Genomic DNA, 12,878 nt, shown 5'->3' on the forward strand with positions numbered 1-12,878 from the left:
GTGAAACCATTGAGTTCCAGGCTTTGCTTTGCTGGCAGACTTTTTATTATGGTTTTGATTTTGTTACTTGTTATTGGTCTGTTCAGGTTTTGGAATTCTTTCTGATTCAATCTTAGTAGATTGTATGTGTCTAGGAATTTATCCATTTCTTCTAGGTTTTCCAATTTGTTGGCATATAATTGCTCATAGTAGCCCATAATGATCCTTCTAATTTCTGCACTATTGATTGTAATGTCTTCTTCTTCATCCACGATTTTATTTATTTTGGTCTTCTCTCTCTTTTTTCCTTGGTATGGCCAAAAGTTTGTCAATTTTATTTATCTTTTCAAAAAACCAACTTTTTGTTTTGTTGATCTTTTGTATTTTTTTTGATTCAATTTCATTTATTTCTGCTCTAATGTTTATTATTTCTTTTCTTCTCCTAACTATGGATTTGGTTTGCTCTTGCTTTTGTAGTTCTTTAAAATGTACCATTAGATTTTTTGTTTGAAGCTTTCTTTTTTTGATGTAGGCACTTACAGCTATAAACTTCCCTCTTAGTATTGTTTTTGTCGTGTCCCGTAAAGTTTTGGTATGTTGTGTTTCCGTTATGGTTTATTTCAATAATTTTTTTCAATTTCTTTCTTAATTTCTTCATTGATCCACTGGTCATTTAGGAGCATATAATTTAATTTCCATGTGTTTGCATAGTTTTCAAAATTCCTCTTGCTATTGATTTCTATTTTATTTCATTGTGGTCAGAGAAGCTATTTGATATAATTTCATTTTTTTGAGTCTGATCTTATTTACTTGTTACTCAAAAAATTTTATTTCTGACTGGATTCAGGCTTAGAAGTAGAAGCTCGCAGAGAGGAAAGTCTTCATCTCTTCTCAATTTGTCCTTGGCACTTCTCTTTAGCCTCCTTCATTCTCTTGGCCAAAAGTTTAGCATATTCTTCAGTCTCTTCCTTATTTTTCTTAGCACCCTGCTTCTTCAGAGCAATACACCACCATTTGTGTTGCAGGACACATGAATTAACAAGATGCTGAATCTTGGATGCTTTGGTCCTAGGTTTCTTACCTTCTTTGTTTAAGGGCTTTCTTACAACATACTGGCAGACATCATCTTCTTTAGAGAGGTTGAGAAGTTTGCAGATTCTGCTAGCTCTTTTGGGCCCCAGGCAACGAGGCACCATAGTATCAGTCAGTCCAGAAATATCCTTCTCTCCCTTTTTTTTTTTTTTTACAGTAACCAAGATGAGAACGCTCAGATTGGCATCCACAATGCAACCACAAACTGATTTTCTCTTTCTCTCTCCAGTTATCCTTGGTGTGTAACAGGAATGCCCCTCACTCAGTAGCAAGCAAGCCAACACAGCCACAGGTCAAGACACCCTGCTTCATGGGGAGACCTTGTTTGTCGTTCCCACCACTGATTTGGACCACATAACCCTTTCATTCTTCACCCAGAGCATCAGCAGCAACTTCTGTGGCCATGCACTTCTCAAAAAGTATGAAGTGTGCATTCATCATCCACTTCAATGAGTTTCTGGCAGCAAGTGGCTGGGAAGGAGATGTTCAGCTTCATCTTGAAGCAGCTGAACGCCTCTGAGGCGCCACAGAAAATAGCTATAATTTCAATTTTTAAAATGTTTTAAGACTGTTTCATGGCCTAACATAAGGTCTATCCTTGAGAATGATCCATGTGGTGAGGAGAAGAATGTGTATTCTGCAGCCTTTGGCTGGAATGTCCTGTAAATATCTATTAGGTCCCTTTGGTCTATAGTGCAGATTAAATCCAATATTTCCTTGTTGATTTTCTGTCTGGAAGATCTGTCCAATGCTGAAAGTGGGGTGCTGAAGTCTCCAACTATTATTGTATTTGGACTTATCTCTCTCTTTAGCTCTATATATCTGGGTGTTGCAGTATTGGGTGCATAGGTGTATATATATTTAAAATTGTTATATTCTCTTGCTGAGGTGACCCCTTATAGTGATGTTCTCTGTCTCTTCATAAAGTTTTTGTTTTGAAATCTATTGTGTCTGATATAAAAATAGCTAGTCCTGCTCTTTTTTGGTTTATATTTTAATGTGAACTATGGTATATCTTTTTCCATCCCTTCATTTCAGACTATGTGTGTCTTTATAGGTGAAGTATGTTTGTTTTAGGCAACATATCTTATTTTTTCATCCATTCAGCCACTCTATGTATTTCAATTGGAGAGTTTAGTTCATTTACATTTGATGTTATTATTGATAAGTAAGGACTTTTGCTCTTTGTTTTCCGGTGGTTTTGTGGTCTTCTCTTCCTTCTTTTCTTCCTTCCTGTATTCCCTTTAGTGAAGGTGATTTTCTCAGGTGGTCTGATTTAATTTCTTGCTTTTTATTTTTAATGTATCCATAGTATGTTTTTTGATTTGAGATTACCATGAAGCTTGCCAATAATATCTTGTAACCCATTATTTTAAACTGATGACAACATAACACTAAGTGCATAGTGTGAACAAGAATAATTTGACCTCTTCCTTTCCAATTTGGATGCCTTTGTTTCTTTGCCTTCTCTGATTGCCCTAGCCAGGACTTCCAGTACTATGTTGAATAACAGTGCTGAAAGTGGGCATCCTTGTCATTTTCCATTCTCGGTAAAAAAGAAAAAACTAATGAAAACCCTACACTTTAATTTTGTCCTCCTGTTTTTAAGTTTATTGTGTGTGTGTGTGCATGTATGTGTGTGTGTGTGTGTGTGTATATATATATATATATTTTTTTTTTTTTTTTTTTTTGAGACGGAGTCTTGCTCTGTAGCCCAGGCTGGAGCAGAGTGGTGCAATCTCAGCTCACTGCAACCTCCACCTCCCTGGTTCAAGTGATTCCCCTGCCTCAGCCTCCTGAGTAGCTGGGATTACAGGCACGTGTCACCATGCCCAGCTAATTTTCTTTTTGTATTTTGGGTAGAGACGGGGTTTCACCATGTTGGCCAGGTTGGTCTTGAACTCCTGACCTTGTGATCTGCCCACCTCAGCCTCCCAAAGTGCTGGGATTACAGACGTGAGCCAACATGCCTGGCCTATATCTTGTACTATTTATGTCTTTGAAAAGTTTCTGTGGTTATTATTTTTCTTCAGTTCATCCTTTAGTCTTTCTACTCAAGATATGAGTTGTTTACACACCTCAATTACAGGGTGATACCATTCTATGTTTTTCTGTGTGCTTACTATTACCAGTGAGTTTTGTACCTTCAGATCAATGCTTATTGCTCATTAACAGCCTTATCTTTTAGATTGAAGAACTTTCTTTCGCATTTCTTATAGGGCACATCTCATATTGATGAAATCCCTCAGCCTTTTTTTGGTCTCAGAAGTCTTCGTTTCTCCTTCATGTTTGAAGGACATTTTCACCAGATATACTATTGTAGGGTAAATGTTTTGATCCGTCAGCACTTTAAATGTGTCATGCTACTCTCTCCTGGCCTGTAAGACTTCCACTGGAAAATCTGCTGCCAGATATATTGGAGCTCCATGGTATGTTATTTGTTTATCTTCTCTTGCTGCTTTTAGGATCCTTTCTTTATTCCTGACCTTTGGGAATTTGTTTATTAAATATTTTGAGGTAGTCTTACTGGGTTAAATCTGCTTGGTGTTCTATAACCTTCTTGTACTTGAATACTGATCTCTTTCAATAGATTTGGGAAATTCTCTGTTATTATCCCTTTGAATAATTTTTCTACCCCGTCTCTCTCTTTACCTCCTCTTTAAGGCCAATAACTTCTAAGTTTGCCCTTTTAAGGCTACTTTCTAGATCTTGTAGGCATGCCTAATTCTTTTTATTCTTTTTTCTTTTGTCTCCTCTGTGTATTTTCTTTTTTTTTTTTTTTTTGTTTTTGTTTTTTCAAATGTTTATTTTATGTACAAAGAACTATCATGATTTTTCACTGAGTAGATGGCCTTGGATAATCCTTTGAAGGAAGATCATTTAGTCCAACTTAATGAAACCGATATCCTTCGCGTACTGACGGAAACACTGGCGGCACATATTGAGGCCGTATTTCCGGATCAGACCCTGCCGGTTTGAACACACGCGACAAGAGCGAGAACCCTGGCCGAATTTTCGCGGGTGGCTCCAGTACAGCTGCTGGTGACCCATTTGCTCTCAGAAGTGCAACGAGGTAAAAGCTGACTGTGTATTTTCAAATAGCCCATCTTCAAGCTCACTAATTCCTTCTTCTGCTTGATCAATTCTGCTATTAAAAGACCCTGATGCATTCTTCAGCATGCCAGTTGCATTTTTTAGCTCCAGAATTTCTGTTTGACTCTTTTTAAATTATTTTAATCTCTTTGTTAAATTTACCTGATAGGATTTCGAATTCCTTATCTGTGTTATCTTGAATTTCTTTGACTTTCCTCAACACAGTTATTTTGAATTGTCTGTTTGAATTATCTGTCCCTGGTGCCTTATTTAGTTTGTTTGGTGAGGTCGTGTTTTCCTAGATGGTCTTGATGCTTTTAGATGTTCATTGGTGTGTAGGCAGTGAAGAGTTAATATCTATCATAGTCTTCACAGTCTGGGCTTGTTTGTACCTGTCTTTCTTGGGAAGACTTTCCAGGTGTTCAAAGAGATTTGAGGGTTTTAATCTATATTTTTGGTCTCTGCAGTCATATTTATATTAGGAAGCACTGTAAACCCAGTAATGCTGTGGTTCTTGTAGCCTCATAAAGGTACCACCTTAGTGGTCTTGGATACGATTCTGAAGAATTCTCTGGATTACCAGGCAGAGACTTTTGTTCTATTCCCTTACTTTCTCCCAAACAAATGGAATCTTTCTGTTTGTGCTGAGCTGGTTGGAGCTAGTGGAGGAGTGATACAAGTACCTCTGTGACCACCACCATTGAATCTGCTGGGTCAGACCTGAAGGCAGCATGGTACTGAGTCTTGCCCAAGGCCCACAATGACCACTGCATTGCTACCACTGTTGGGTCCAGAGATGCTGTCTGGGAGCCAGGGCCTGGAGTCAGAAACTTTAGGAATCTACCTGGTTCTCTATTCTACTGCAGCTGAGTTGGCACTCAAACCACAGGACAAAGTCCCTCCCACTCTTTCCTCCCCTTTCCACAAGCAGAGAACTCTCTCACCATGGCCACCACCACCTTAGGCCTGTGGTGAGTACTCCCTGGCTTCCACTTAAGTTCACCGAAGGCCTAAGAGTTCTTCAGTCAGTTTATGGTGAATGCCTCCAGGCCTGAGATACTCCTTTTATGGCAGTGGGCTCCCCTCAGGCCCAGGGCAGGTCCAGACATGCCATACCAGAATCACAGCCTAAAATCGGAGACCCCAAACAGGCTTTTGGTGTGTGGCTGAGCTGGCACCTAAGCTGCAAGAGAGCCAAAGTCCTCTTTACTCTTGTTTCCTCTTTTCTCAAACAGAAGGAGTGTCTCCCTGATACAGCTTGTATCTGCGTCCCCACCCAAATTTCATGTCGAGTTGTAATCCCCAATGTTAGAGGTGAGACCTGGTAGGAGGTGACTGGAACATGGGAGTAGGTTCTAATGGTTTAGCACCATCCCCCTAGTGGTGTTCTTGATAGAGTTCTCACGAGAATTGGTTATTTAAAATTGTGTAGCACCTCCCCTCTCTCTCTCTCTTCCTCCTGCTCCAGCCATGTGAGAAGTGCTGGTTCCCCCTTCACCTTTTGCCATTATTTTAAGTTTCCTGAGGCCTCCCCAGAAGCCGAGCAGATGACCAGCATCGTGCTTCCTGTACAACCTGTGGAAATATGAGCCAATTAAACCTCTTTTTCTTTGTAAATTACCCAGTCTCTGGTATTTCTCTATAGCAGTGTAAGAACTAACTAATACAAAAAATTGGTACCAAGGAGTGGGACATTTCTATAAAGATTCCTGAAAATGTGGAAGCAGCTTTGGAACTGCTGCTGGTAATGGGCAGAGGTTAGAAGTGTGGAGGGCTCAGAAGAAGACAGGAGGATGAGGGAGAATTTGAAACTTCCTAGAGACTTGTTAAATTGTTGTGACCGAAATGCTGATAGTGATATGGACAATGAAGACCAGGCTGAGGAGGACTCAGATGGAGATGAGGAACTTATTGAGAACTGGAGCAATGGTCACTTTTGTTATGCTTTGCAAAGAACTTGGAGGCATTGTGCCCCTGCTCTAGGGATCTGTGGAACTTTGAGCTTGAGAGTGATGATTTAGGGTATCTGGCAGAATAAATTTATAAGCAGCAAAGCATTCAAGATGTGACCTGGCTGCTTCTAACTACCTATGTTCAAATGTGTGAGCAAACAAATAATGTAAAACTGGAACTTATATTTAAAAGGGAAGCAGAGCATAAAAGTTTGGAAAATCAGCAGCCTGGCCATGTGGTGGAAAAACAAAGCCATTTTCAGGGGAGGAACTCAAGCAGTTTACAGAAATTTGCATAACTCAAAGGAAAGACTGAAGCAGACAGGATATTGGTCTTTCTTGGACATTGTTCTGGATGAAATGACAAAAAACAATGGAAAGAAAATTGGCCCACGAATTTAGGCATAATGATCAACCTGAATAAGGTGTCTGTACTACTAGTCTTCAACTACAAATAACAGAGAACAATGTAACCTCAGGCAAAATAGGAAAATTTATTGTAAGTTGGGGTATGTCACAATACCTAAGATTAAGCAAGTTACTGGACCTCAGAAGTGGACTAGAACAGGCAACTTCAAAGTCTTCAGAAACTTGGACAACAGGCAATATCATTTATTCTTCTCTTTATGTTTCTCCTTGTTTCATCATCTGTGATGAGCAGCTTTCTCTGCATGAGAAAATAGTTTGCCCATACTGCCAAGGCAGTATTGTTTACTTTCTAACCTTCAGCTACAGGGAAAAAAAGTCCCTCCCTTCCTCCCTCTCTCACTGTTTTACTTCTCTCTCTCTCTCTCTCTCTCTCTCTCTCTCTCTGTTTCCCCTGAAATTTCAAATTCCTGGAAAGAGCTTCAAAATAGTCAGGTGCTCCTCCTTGGGCCAATCAAGTTAGCCCTAGTGTTGGGACAGCAGTTATAACCCACATTTACTTTAGGGATCCCACCTCTATGAGAATGGAAGTGGAAAATGAGGGATAGTTTAATGGGTTACCTGAAATACACAGCCGCTCCAAAAGGGATTTACTCAGTGGCCAAGCAGAGGGCATGCATCTGAGAACAAACCCCAAAAGGCTCTGCTTCCTCAGTAACTGCTCTCAGTTTTCAGTTCCTTAAGAATGAGGAAAACAAAGATTTAAACTCAGATGGGTGTTGTAGCTCACACCCATAATCCCAGCAATTTGAGAGGCCGAGGCAGGCAGATCACTTGAGGCCAGGAGTTCAAGACCAGCCTGGCCAGCATGGCGAAGCCCCGTCTCTACCAAAAATACAAAAAAATTAGCCAGGCGTGGTGGCACATGCCTGTAATCCCAGCTACTTGGGAGGTTAAGACACGAGAATCATTTGAACCAGGAGGTGGAGGTTGAAGTGAGCCAAGATCGCGCCACTGACCTCCAGCCTGGGCAACAGAGAGACCCTGTCTCAAAACAAAAACAAAATCAAAAACAAAAATATTTAAATGCAAGAGGAAGTTAAAGTAGTGAAATAAAATTGCTAGCAGCCTGTTTAGTGGATTGAGTCAAACCTAACTATAACCAGGCCTGTAACATAGCAAACACTTAAAAAATGTTAGCTATTATTATGGCAATCTGAAGAGGTTACGTGCAGTTGGACTCTGAGCAAAAGGGATTAGATAATCTTTGCAGGTAGTTGCTACAGAGCATGAAGGAGCCTGAGAAAGGTTTCCACTGTGTAGGAGAATACATCTCCTTAAGATCCAAGACTTAGGTTGCTACACACAATGGTCTCTTCCTTGTACAGGGCTAGTCAACAATGACAAATTCTTGGGTTTGGGCTCTATTTTTTCTAGATTCTGTGCAAACTTTTGTTTTGTTATGACAACACAACAATTACCTCATCCTTGTTACAGTTGAACCCAACCAAGACAACTCTCTGCACATCCCACTCCCCGCTCCACCCCAAATAATTCTATTTCAGTTGTTTCTGCTTCAAAATCATCCGGATTGAATGTCGAAAGTTCCTGGTGTTTTTTTATTATGTTTAGAAGACATATAGTCTCCTTTATAAAAATATGGAAAACACTCAAGTAACAATATTATAAGCACACACCATCCCTCCAGGTCGACGACCTTTTGCTAATCTCCATTCTCTGTTGATTTCTTTAGAATTCCAACTGGAAAGGCTCTTTCTGACCTTGTCCCCAAATGTACCCTTTGGGCCTGTGACTTCCCCTTGATGGTGGAGTCACATCATACATACATGTCAAAATAAGAATATAAATAATGGGAGTGAATCTGCCTACCATTCCACTAAGTAAGTCTATGTCCCAGAATGAGTGAAGGTTAGGAGACTTGAATCTGCTCTTCAATCAGGTGATTTCAGTTTCTGTGTGCTTCTTGTAATGTATTTCATCATCTTGAGTGTGTTACTAGTGTTTAAGTATATTTACTTTTCATGTAATAGGGGCCATAACCAGAAGCCAGCTACTTAATCTGTTGCTTAATTGAAGAAACAGGGATCTGTTCCAACTCTGACCTCACTGATAAGCATTATGTAGATCTTTAACATGGAGCCTTCATAAATGAGTTTCAAGGATAATTTTGACTATATGTCATTTTCCCTTAAATTTTGAATCCCCTTTAGAATCAGGCCTCACTATAAAATGAAATTTTACTGTACCAACTATAATCTGCTGGCTGAGAAAAAATGGCTTTTTTCCCCTACCAGCTTACTAAGAGTGTGTGTTTTAGACAAGCTACTGCAAAGTATATATAGCATAGAGAGAACAGAAAAAGGTTTGGTCATGGACACCAACCCTCTGAACACTTGGCCAGTCATGGACACCAACCCTCTGAACACTTGGCCAGTGGTTGTGAAATTTTCTAGTTAGTGCTTGGGGACTGGGGTCTGGAGATGGACATTGTACCCTCCATATCCCACCTTACAACCCGTCTTAGTCCATTTGTGCTTCTATAACAGAGTACCTGAAACTGGGTAATTTATAAAGAACAGAAATTTATTTTCTTACAGTTCTGGAGGCTGGAAAGTCCAAGATCAAGACGCTGGCAGGTTCAATTGTCTCATGAGGGCCTTCTTGCTGCATCTACCAGAGGAAAGGAATAATATGTCCTCACATGGCAGAAAGCAGAAGGGCATACAAGTGAACACTTCTTGAAGCCTCTTTTATAAGGGACTTAATCCCATTCACAAAGGGAGGAGCTCCAATGACCTAATCTTCTCTTAAAGGCCTCACCTCTTAATACCATCACATTGCCTTTAAGTTCCAACACCTGAATTTCAAAGAGGACCCATTCAAACCATAGCACAACCTAAGATTCTATTCTGCCAGTAGAGCAAAGGTTTATGGAAGAATAATGAATCAGGTAGTATGTTTTCAAATTAGCATCCAGGAAAAAGGCAATTGTAAGGATATGTGTGATGAGGAATGCGGAATAAGATGCAGAAGTTCTGTTAAAAAGAGGACATTGGTTGGGAAGGAATGGGAACCTGAAAACTGGAGTAGGAGACTATGAGAAGATCCCAATGAAGCTGGAGACATCAGACTCCTAAATTCTACAGACTCTTCTTTGCCAGTCATTCTAGTCTTGTCTGAAAAGGTTAACCCTGCTTTGCCTGAAGAACCTGCAATGACCTTCCTTGAGGCACTGCTGAGTTTCATCAGGACTTACCCACAACCCCTCTTTGCTTCTAGACATAGAGTTAGACTCAAGTTCCAGGAGACCTTGAAAGGTGTGCTACACACCAAGACAACTGCATGATTTTTTTCAGTTTGTATAGACAGAAATCTGGGGAATATCTGTGGAAGTGGATATTAAGGGTGTGGGATGATTTTGGAAGGAATACGAAGTTGGATCTGGCTAACTTTATTAATATAGGCCCACTAAGCAGGAATAGTGAATTGAATGTTTTAGCTCAAGGTGTTAGGGCTCTAACAGTTTGGTTGGTTGGCTGAAACATGGATCAAAAGTGGCCTACACTAAATGAAGTTGAAATGATAGAACTGTCTTGGTATACTATAAAGGAAGGGATCTAAAGACTTAGGAAGATTAGAATGTTAGAGTCGACTTATTGTTTAAGATCCCTTCACCCAGATTGGGAGAACACACCTTTCAACATGATTGTGAGAAATAAATTTGTGAGGGGGAACCCCAGCATCTTTGAAGAGTTCTGTGGTTGCTTTTCTCTTTAGGTCAGAAATTATAATGGGAACTGTTGCCTCTAAACTGGGATCCCTGGACGCAATAGAGGCAATCAGATCCTGGGGCAGCAGGGGCCAAATGGTGGAACTAAATCACCAAAAACAAGGTGAGTGTGGTTACTGTGATGGACAGGGGAGTCAAAGCAATAATCAAAATAGTGTAATTTTTGGAGACCTTTGGCATTGGCTGGTTGATCATCATGTCCCTAGAAAAGAAATAGATGGACTGTCTTATAAATTCTTCCTTGATCTGTATAAGCAGGAGCATTCTAGTTTGAGTGAACAATGTCTAACTTGAATCAACAAAACATAGACTCACTGTCCAATCAACTCCCAGACTTCAGCCAGTTAACAGACCCAGAACCCCTTGAATGAAGGGGAAGCTCTTGAAGAAGAATCCTGTTATACTGCCAGAACTTTATACTGTTACTTTTTCATAGACTTCCTCAAAGGAACCTATGGTCATTTATCAAGTGGTTATGCATTGGGGAAAAAGAAATAATCAGACATTTTGGGTATTACTGGACACTGGCTCTGAAGTGACACTCATTCCAAGAGACCCAAAATGTCACTATAGTCCACCAATTAGAGTGGGGGAAAATCAGGTGATCAATGTAGTTTTATCTCAGTTCTGTCTCACAGAGGGTTCAGTGGATGTCCAAACACATTTTGTGGTTATTTTCCAAGTTCCAGAATGCATAATTGGAGTAGACATACTCAGCAACTGCCAGAGTTGGCACATTGGCTTCCTGATTGTAGATTGAGGTCTACTGTGGTAGAAAAGGTCAATAGGAAGCCACTAGAGCTGCTTCTACATAGGAAAACAGTAAACCAAAAGCAATACCACAGTCCTGAAGGTTTAACAGAGATAAGTACAAACATCAAGCACTTGAAAGATGCAAGATAGTGATTCCCACCACATCCCATTCAACTCACCCATTTGACTTGTGCAGAAAGCAGATGAATCTTGGAGAATGACAGTGGATTATTATGAACTTAACCAGGTATTTGTCTCCAATTACAGCTGCTGTTCCAGATGTGATTTTGTCGATGAGCAAATTAATATATCTCCTGTTACCTGGTATGTAGCTATTGATACTTAGTAATAAAAAAAAGACCACCAGAATCAGTTTGCTTTCAGCTGACAAAGCCAGCAATACATCTTTCACTATCCTATGTCAGGGGCATATCAACTCTCTGGCCCTCTATCATAATTCAGTCTGCAAGGACTTTGATCACCTCTCCTTGCCACAAGTCATCATACTGGTCCATTGCATTGATGATATTATGCAGACTGGACCTAGTGAACAAGAAGTAGCAACTACTGTAAACATATTTGGTGAGACATTTGCATGTCAGAGGGTAGAAAAAAATTCAGAGAACTTCCAACTCAGTGAAATTTCTAGGTGTCCAGTGGTGTGAGGCATGTTGAAATATCACTTCTAAGGTGAAGGATAAGTTGTTGCATCCGGTCCTTACTACATCCAAAAAAAGAGGCACAATGCCTAGTGAGCCTCTTTGGATTGTGGAGGCCACAAATTTCTCACTTGGGTGTACTACTCCTGACACATTTGCCAAGTAACTTAAAAAGGTGCTAGTTTCAAGTGGAGCCAAGAGAAGGCTCCACAAAAGGTTTTGGCTGCCACGCAAGCTGTTCTGATATGTGGGCTACTTGATCCAGCTGATCTAGTGGGACTTGCAGGGTCAGTGGCAGGTAAAGGTGCTGTTTGAAGCTTCTGTAAGGCCCCTATAGATTAATCAAGTTCAGGCCATTAGAATTTTGGAGCAAAGCCCTGCCATCCTCTCTGAATAACTATTTTATTTTTGAGAAACAGTTTTTGGCTTCCTAGTAGGCCTTTTTCTTTTTTTTTTTTTTTTTTTTTTTTTTTTAGAGAAAGAGAGACTGTGTCTCACTTTGTTGCCCAAGCTGGAGAGCGGTGGCATGATCATATAACCTCAAACTCCTAGGCTCAAACAATCCTCCAGCTTCAGCCTCCTGAGTAGCTGAGACTACAGATGTGCATCACCATGCCTGGCTAATGTTTTTACATTTTTTCTTTTGTAGAGATGAGGTCTCACTGTGTTGCCCAGGCTGATCTCAAACTCCTGGCCTCAAGAGATCCTCCTGCTTCAGCCTGCCAAAGTACTGAGACAAGTGTGAGACACCATGTGAGGCCCTTACTGGGTCTTAGTGGAGACTGAACACTTAGCCATAGGCCCCCAAGTTACCATGCAACCTGAGCGACTTTAATTTGTGTGGATAATTTCTTGGACATGACTGTTTGTGTATCTTTTAATTATTGTGTGGTACGCTGCACTTAACATTGTTCTGCCCACTACCCCCCCAACACCCCAAATTAACAATACTGTTGCCGCTAGTACCAGGGAGACTGTGGGGAAAGCTCATTTGTAGCATTGGAGAGTTGCACTTAGCATAGTTTGTAGGGGCAAGTACTTTGTAGGGGGGTGGGATGGGGGGTTGCTACTCATTAGAAATCTACTGGAATTTTGAGCCAAACACAAGTGAGGGGTATATCATCCAGGGTCAGACAAGGGAACCTTGTGGCAGGGGAAGTCATCTGATTCCCT

At 40.5% G+C, this 12,878-nt stretch overlaps 1 pseudogene; it reads right to left on the reverse strand.

Moving 5' to 3' along the window:
* Positions 1-806: 806 nt before the first annotated feature.
* Positions 807-1,567, reverse strand: LOC105532107 (annotated as a pseudogene).
* Positions 1,568-12,878: the final 11,311 nt, after the last annotated feature.

This window comes from Mandrillus leucophaeus, unplaced genomic scaffold (genome assembly GCF_000951045.1).
Source record: "Mandrillus leucophaeus isolate KB7577 unplaced genomic scaffold, Mleu.le_1.0 Scaffold931, whole genome shotgun sequence".
NCBI classification, from domain to species: domain Eukaryota; kingdom Metazoa; phylum Chordata; class Mammalia; order Primates; family Cercopithecidae; genus Mandrillus; species Mandrillus leucophaeus.